This window comes from Homarus americanus, unplaced genomic scaffold (assembly GCF_018991925.1).
Source record: "Homarus americanus isolate GMGI-L3 unplaced genomic scaffold, GMGI_Hamer_2.0 scaffold11054, whole genome shotgun sequence".
NCBI classification, from domain to species: Eukaryota; Metazoa; Arthropoda; class Malacostraca; order Decapoda; family Nephropidae; genus Homarus; species Homarus americanus.
In genome coordinates this window covers 55,176-64,401 of record NW_024727766.1, presented here as the reverse complement: position 1 = coordinate 64,401, position 9,226 = coordinate 55,176, and positions in this window count along the sequence as shown.

Here is a 9,226-nt window from a genome sequence, read left to right as displayed (position 1 = left end):
TTGCAAGGAACCTTGTAAATGCAGCCGCCTGCATTGTTGGGGGAGTTCTTGATTAACATTTGTTTTACAGTGCATGAGTTTTTAAATGCCACATTAACGTTCCAGGTTTTTGTATAATATGGACACGAAGTAGTACCTTAAGCTGTGTATCCTTATATTACTGTATTAATTGTGTATAGTAAAGTATTACAGAACATGTATTACTTCTATGTGATATTTCCATTTATTATGCACCATATTAGTTGTACCCCACTTAACACGGTCAATTGAACCCAGAGGGTCCCGTGTTAAGTGAAATCCGCGTTAAGTGAACAACAGAACATATGGGATTAATTCCAATAGAAACCGGCCTGACCCCCAAACTCCACTTTTTGAAGGCACATACCTATGTTGTAGTAAAAATAACATCTTAATTTTATGATGGTACATGCACACAATTAATACTTAAGAGAAATACAGTCGCCAAGTTAATGTCCATTCAAATAATGGACTCAACTCCCTCCCTCTCTCATACTACACTCACTGGCTCTTCCCTCTCAGAGAAATTTTTGGGGGAAAACCATTAAATTTTAATAAATAATACCTCAAACTAAAGTTAGGATAATACAATTGACATTGCTGGATTCCTTGTAAGACCAGGAATATTTTGAATATAAATGTCATATATTTTGCACAAAAGATAACATAGTTACCTAGAGAAAAATTTTTATCTAAAATTTGTATGTTTAATGAAAAATATATGATGTTTATATTCAAAATGATCACCAAATTATAAGAATTCCAGCAATGTAAATTATATTCTGACCGGGTAATTTGTATGAATTTTATGAGCTAAAACAAATATCTTCAGTTAATAAAAAAAAAAATAATCTTCACAACACTATCTGTCAATCAAAGTACCCCACCTTGCCTCCCCCCCTCTTCCAACCGCGCGGTCAGTCCCAACCCTCCCCCCCACCCCCACCAATCCTCCCTTCCAGGGTTTTTAACATTTAGTATTAAATAATACCTCAGATTAAAGTTAGGATAATATAATTGACATTGCTGGATTCCTTGTAAGACCAGGAATATTTTGAATATAAATGTCATATATTTTGCACAAAAGATAACATAGTTAATTTGAGAACAATTTTTATCTAAAATTTGTATGTCTAATGCAAAAATATGATGTTTATATTCAAAATGATCATCAAATTATAAGAATTCCAGCAATGTAAATTATATTCAGACCAGATAATTTGTATGAATTTTATGAGCTAAAACAAATATCTTCAGTTAATAAAAAAAAAAATAATTCTTCACAGGGTAACAGATGGTCGGTCGGTCCCTCCCTCCCCCCCACCCCCCACCAACGGTCCCAAGGAGATGTGTGGGATAACCACTAAAATTTAATAAATAATACCTCAAACTAAAGTTAGGATAATATAATTGACATTGCTGGATTCCTTGTAAGACCAGGAATATTTTGAATATAAATGTCATATATTTTGCACAAAAGATAACATAGTTAATTTGAGAAAAATTTTTATCTAAAATTTTTATGTCTAATGCAAAAATATGATGTTTATATTCAAAATGATCACCAAATTATAAGAATTCCAGCAATGTAAATTATATTCTGGCCGGGTAATTTGTATGAATTTTATGAGCTAAAACAGGCAGTCAGGCAGGGTGGGGCAAATCTGAAAATAGCGTCTCGAGCTGGACACTTACCACGTATATGTGGAAAAAATCCGTGTTAAGTGAAAGTTCAGCTCTGGTGAGGCACCGAGTTTATGATAAAACGCGTTAAGTGAAACCGCGTTAGGCGGGGTAATACTGTATATGAATTATCATATTTATATTTTATGTATTCAGCTTGTGAATGCTGGCATCTGTACAGGCCAGCGCGCAGTGATACATGGAGTGAAGACCACCAGTCCTTATGGTGAGGAAGCGAGTTTCTTGGTCCATCTCTGTATATCTCCCATATGAGAATAAGAACCTATTTTTAAGATAACAAGTGTTTGTGTATACCCTCAGTAGTGTAGAACATTTTGGGGGTATCAAAGTCAAACATAGATGGCGCAGTGAATATTTCTCAGTGAGATACAGTGGACCCAGCCTTCCCGCCCGGACTGTGTTAATGGAGTCTCGTCTTCAGCTTCACCAAGGATTTACAGCAAGACTACAAGCCTCTAGACTTACAGTGTTGTGAAGTGCTATGCTGTGTACAGTGCTGTGAAGTGAAGTGTTTTGTGAAGTGCTGTGTTGTGTATTTTAATCAGAATTGTCTGTGCAAGTTGCGGTCAGATGACTAAGGGAGCGGCCGAACAGTACGTGCGCCCCCGCCTCTGGTCAGAGGGTAACTGAGGACAGCGCGCTGACGCTGCCCAGCTGCTCCTACATCTGGCAGTGCGCCAAGCCTCTCCCAGCAACCAGCCATACACACACACACACACGCATTCACAGACCCACCTTATATTAAATTCTTGTGAGTTACTTCAGACTTCTGTAATTCTGTGCATAGATTACGAGGGGCTGACCCGGTCTTTTGCACAGATAGAGTACAGAAGCTGTCGGCATGTCTCACAGGGATCAAAATGATACCCTGGACGATGGGATTATGAGTTTAAGGCTGGGAGACCTCTCTCCGCCCACACTCAGGCCCCACGCTCCCCACAGTGACAACGCCAAGTCACCCACAGAATCTCCTCGTTCGTCGCGAGCAAGCTCTCCTGCGATGCATGCGTCCACAGATCTCCTTCAACTGATTAAGTGGATGGAAACTTCTCGACGCCAGGACGATATTGCAAGGAGAGAAGAGAAAGAAATTCGGTACAGACAGTCTGAAAGACGGCGCCACGAAGAGGAACAAACACACAGAGAACTCGAAGATATACGTAGAAGTGAGGATGACCTGAGAAGAAGAGGATCAAGCCAGATTTGAAGTCTTGATTTCTCTGTTAGCCTCCCCACAACGATCTACCGTACAAGATTCGTCTGCTACTACTAATGCTGATACGACTAGAGGTACTGGTACCTCATTTCCCGGAGTCGATTCAACAATTCCTTGTTAGGCTGCAGCACAAACGCCTCCTTCTCTGAAGTCTGATGCTTCCTATCAGATATTTCGGGAATGGCGTCGACGTTGGCAAGACTATGCAACAATGGTTGACTTGTCAAGTTTATCACAGCCTAAACAGATGATACAGCTTCGTATGTGCTTGTCCTTAGAGACACAACGTACTCTCGAGCACACACTTCAAGTGCCTCCTGCAACAACTCTGACGGTAGAGGCCGTGCTCGACAAGTTACAGGAACATGTTAAGGGACAGCGCAACGAAGCACTCAGAAGAAGAGAACTCCTCCAATGTAAGCAGCTTGATGGAGAATCTTTTGATGCATTTTTTGTAAGACTCAAGACATGCTCAGAGGAAGTTGATGTTTGTCCTGGAAATTCTCAAGTCTGTGAAGAGACACAACTCAAGACAATTATTTTAACGGGTGTTCGAGATGAAGAGCTAGTTCAGCGTCTCATTTCACTTGACCCCACTTCCTCCCTTCAGGATGTAGTTACAAAATGTCGAGCGTACGAGGCCGCCAGATGTGCGACTTCAGCTTTATGTTCACAACCTGACCAGGTGAGGGCGGTGTCTTCCTACAGAAAGGGTAAGAAGCAGCAAGGTAACCCCACCCCTCACCCTCCAGCTACACCTTCAGCAGCAGCTTTGTGTAACAGCTGCTGAGAGGCATATATATATATATATATATATATATATATATATATATATATATATATATATATATATATATATATATATATATATATATATATATATATATATATATATATATATATATATATATATATATATATATATATATATATATATATATATATATATATATATATATATATATATATATATTGATAAAATCACACGGGAAAAGGGAAACAACGGAGCACCTTAGCTTTCGCTTTTATTCAAGACATCTTCAGAGGCAACTGGATTACAGTGAGTTCTGCTATAACGCGTGTTTTGATAACACGAATTTGCTCTAACGCGATTTATGAATTAGGAACGATATTTGTACAACGCGAACGCTTGTTTGCTATAACGCGATTTTTGCTTACTATTTCTCCAATTTTGTGGTACAGTGGGGTATGCTATAACGAATCTAATTGGTTCTAGAACCTTGTTCGTTATAGCATTCGTTCGTTATAGGATTAATCCGTTCCAGGCCCCCAAATACAACCACTTAACACTGAAAAATATAATATAAAATTGTAAAAATTGTAAAAAAGTGCATAAATATGCATCTAAACCCCTGAAATAAAGAATATCATTAATATTTGTAATAAAAAAACAATAAATTAGAAGAAAAAAAAAAAAAAAATTTAAATAATGTGAATATAGTAAAGAAGAATATCAACAAGAAGCGTTCTGGTGATAGAATTCCCGGTGATGATCGTAAAAGAAAGGATATAACACTTGAAGAGAAGCTCGATTTTATCAACCTCAAAATCACCCTTCTCCCCCATCAAGGTAAAGTGTTACATTTACTGTATGATTTCATTATTAGATATGAATGTAACATTTATTTAGACTGTGCTATCCTTTGTGTTAGGCTAACTACTAAATTTTTTCGATTTCGAGTAATCTGCACCTAACCCTATTTTCTCCATAAGCCCTGTTATTTCTATTACGCGATTTTCCATAACACGATATTTTACAAGAACACAGTTATCGCGTTATAGCAGAACTACCTGTACATGGACAGAGAGGCTTAAATATACAGGGTGACCTTATAAAACATTAGGTCAAGTCATAATGATGTCATCCACTAATCCCCACACCAACACCAACACACATACAGGAGCTTAAGAGAAGGGGGCGACGTGACTAGTCAGGTCAGGTCAAAAATAAGGGAACTTACACGTCTCTCCTACGCTGTGTCCTTAATCTGTCAACAACATCCTCATCTTCGCCCCATCTATCGTAACTGCAAGAAGAGTTTGCTGAAAGCTCAAGTTGAAGTTTTTGAAAGATTGCAGAGATGATAAAATTGTTCCTTCCAAGTAGACTAAGACATCTGGACAATCAAGCATTCTCTGAGTTGGATAAAGTGCTGCTGGACTCCCTTATCAGGAGTTCAAGTGATAGTGTAAAATTAGCTTTTAAACACAGTGCTCAGTGTAAAATACTTATGCAAATCAGTGTTTGTGTTGATAAGTGGCATACCATTCGTGATTTTGGATATCAACTTCTTAGTAAAAGTGACAAAGCCCAAAAAAGAAAGTTAAATGCCAAATTAAATGCTCTGTTTGACGAGAGTTACTGGACCATATTGCGTGATCCAAATTTGTTCATAAACTTATCATCTTAAGATCTACAGACAAATGAGAAGCTTGTTCTTGGTTTTGGTGTAAAGGGCTGTTTCTTTCTCTTTATAATTTACTCTCCAGATATTCTTTTCTATTATTATTCTTCAATTTTTTATTTATAAATGTATTTTATACTCTTGCTGATATTCTTATATAAGTAATTCTTTCCTTAGTTATGTACTGTATGTTCTTTAGATTAAACTTTCATGGCGTAGTTATTTAATAATTTCTAGGCTGTGTCTTTAGTTCCACAAATTACATACATGTCTTATCTGTCTTTTCTTATACTTTCCAAGTCTTTCATTTCTTTTCATATACTGTATATTATATTTTCTAAATTTATGTCCTTACCTTTCTGAAGTATTTACTCTGTTTTACTTATATTCTTATACATGGGTTAGTCTGGGGAACCATGTTATTCTTAGTACAACACTTTTTATACTTACAAAGGGTAACTGCCACCACCCAGCTTTTTAGTATATAACATAACTCATGGAAAGTTTTGGGTAATGTGGTAGATGTATAGGCACGTGAGTAAGTATTATTTTCTGGAAACCAATGTTTAGAAGGAATAGAGTGGTGATACTCGTAGATTACTAATTCATTATTTATTAACACAGTGAATGGATAAGATGCATCTTAAATTCACTCAGACAAAACAGAACTGCAATTACTTATTAAGTCATCAAACACTTCAAGAACTTATCACCTCCTTAAACACCTCCAAGTATTTATTACTTCAATAGACAATTGTTGTATTATTCCTTTGACAAATGAGATTCAGTAATTATTATACACAAGATATCACTGGACCCTCAGGTCTTATTTTAACAAGTGACAAATTACCTCTTCAATTCTTGGTTATAACATTATGCTCTCAGGTTATTGTTACAGGTTCATTACCGATAAATACAAAACACACTGGACAACTCCACAATGATAGCAACATACAATACCTCAGGTTCGTTCGCAAGGAACAACATGGCACCTTGAACTCTCATTCAGTGGTTCAATACTTAACCTGGGATACTATACTTCTGCTAGTTATCCCTCCAAACATGGGCCGATACTGCGCCATGCAAATAGATGGACTACAATCACCAGGTGGAGTCAGCGGGGCACATTTGTTTACAGCGACCGCCAAGCTGAAGGCTCGCTCGCTAGGTGCACCCAGAGAGGTTGACTCGTGATAAACTGGCAGAGTTGTTGATGGCGCCTCTCGGGGGAATCGCGTCCTGGGATTCTAATCGCGCCCCCTTAAAGACATCCTTCGAGAAACATCTTGCCCCTAGGCAGCCACCGAACCTCAGGAGTAGTGCTAACACACAATCAGCATCCTGGAGACGTGGAGGAGAAATCACAGAGAGAGTGAATATTTAACTTCACTAAACAAACATACGTCTGGCAACGGTCCAGACGATATCTAAATCTCTACTTTACTCGACTTAGTTGGCACAGAAATTACTATGTTAAAACATGAACACTGATATTCACAAAATTGACTAAGTTAAACTGAATTAATATGGCGGTGTGGAACACACGTTAGCATACCTGGAGACATGGAGGAGAAATCAGAGGGAGTGATTTTTCCTTGCGGGCCGGCATATATACGGGCCTGAGGGCATATTCCTACTAGAAAGACTAATTTTACTAACAATAGACCCTCTCTTCAAAGTAGTCGTTGGACACCTAGCTGTGACCGTCAGTGTCACAGATCAGGCCAATTATCTACATCTATATTTATGATTTAATCAGAGATTGAGTTTGTCAGTAAAGAGGTGAAATGGAGTTATATAAGCGTTCGCAACTCTATTGGCCTGACCGCAAACCACATCCCAGGTCAAACGGCCGTTAAGTCTCGGAGAATTTTGAGTTTGACAGGAACTGTTCAGGAGATTAATTACTTTTTTAAATAGACAACTGACACTAACTAAACTATAAACATCAGATTCTCTGATGTCTGGGCGACAAAATAATATATCTTCAGTAGAGATCAAAAACCCATGGGTATCCCCACGGACGACATAAAATACGCCACTCTAGCTGGCAAACTCAACACTCACTTACTTGTCACGTTTTACTAACAATAAGGACAGTTGAAGCGTTCAACACCACTCACAATGGATCTTGAATGTTCCAACTGTAAACACACATATCTACTGTAAGTTGACTCAAAACAAGGGTGCTCTCTCTCACATTCAAATTCATTTTATAGAGAGGTTGGTTTCAGTGAGTCAGAGAAAATGGGATAATGGAGGACTGAGGCGTCTTGAAGTGATGAGAAAATGGACTCCTCAGATGGATGACTCAAACGAAAGCAGAATTACATGTTTTGTGGGCTATTGAGCGTAATATGAATCATTTGATTTTGGCGCTAACTGACGTGTATGACCGTGGTCTTTATATTGGTAGGAAGTTTCTATCACTCAACGGTGCATTAATCCGCTTACTATTGCTAAAGGCATAATCAACCTGGAAAAGAAGAAGTCGTTAGATGTTACAAATGAAGATATTTCCACAGCTAACGGTTGTATACATAGTGTTTTACATAAGAAATTTGTTTGAAACATTCCAAAAAGATTTGAAACAGCTTTGATAAACTTGAAAAGAAATAAGAATATCCATATTACTAAGGCTGATAAGTCTAATGCTATTGTAATTTGGATAAAAGTTACTACAATGATAAGATGAATTCATTACTAAGTGATGAAAGCACGTATTGTGAGCTTACGAAAGATCCCCTGGAAAATATAAATAAGTTATCTAATTCCAAAATGAAGATGTTATTGAAAAAGAACCCCGATCTCATCAAACAGCTCTCTCAAATCAATCCCACTTTACCTTATATGTATGGGTTGATCAGAACACACAAGTTAACAATCCATTACGAGCTATCGTGAGTTCTGTTACTTACAAATTATCCAAGTTATACTGCCAGACTGGGGTCACTAATCCTAAGGGGGAATACTTAAATCTAATCTTAATTTCTAAGGGTCGCTGCCACCAGACCCCCTCTGGACAGTATGTCACTCGTTAGGTAGCGGGCAGAGTGGACTAGGCATTGGGTTAGGTTTTTCATTGACCAGATCGATAAGGGAAAAGAAGGGTGAAACCACAACATGTCTTAGTTCTTTGAAATATTCCTTCTACTCACTTCAGTTCATTTTTGGTACTACCTAACCACAGTTCTTCTTGGTAGCATGTCGATGGTCTAGGCACATGGGTAGTGTAATTCTGATATCAGGGTCACTTGGACGGAAATAAAGGTAACTACTGTGGGAGAAATGAATACTCCTAAAATTCTCAAAGAACAAGTTTATTAATATAAAATCAAAGAACATAAGAACATAAGAAATTAAGGAGTCTGCAATAAGCCGGTTGGCCTGTGCATGGCAGCTTAAATCTTATTAATATAAAATCTAAGGGGAAAATAGATGTTATTAACATATAACTACCAGGCTCAACTACTGGGCCTATTGCAGACTCTGTATTTCTTATGTACTTGTTTCCTTATTTTCCTATTTACTCAACAGCAATTATTCAGACATTACACTCTTACCGTGCACACAATAACTGGTGTCACCTTACATTACATCGCAGGACCAGTTCCTTGTCCTTACTCCCAATACACTAATACTGATACAAACACCGACATGGGTCCACCACCCAACATGGGGTAATTATTAACAAACACATACGACCACACTGTGGACCATAACTCCAAGGCCTGTTCCAGGGTATAGCATTGGTGCCTCTAACAACTGCTGTTGTGGTCGGTTACACTCTGACACGAGGCGGGTCTGGAGTCCTCGGCCCACGAGGTAGAGTAGAGCCGATTAATCATGCCGAATCAGCGCC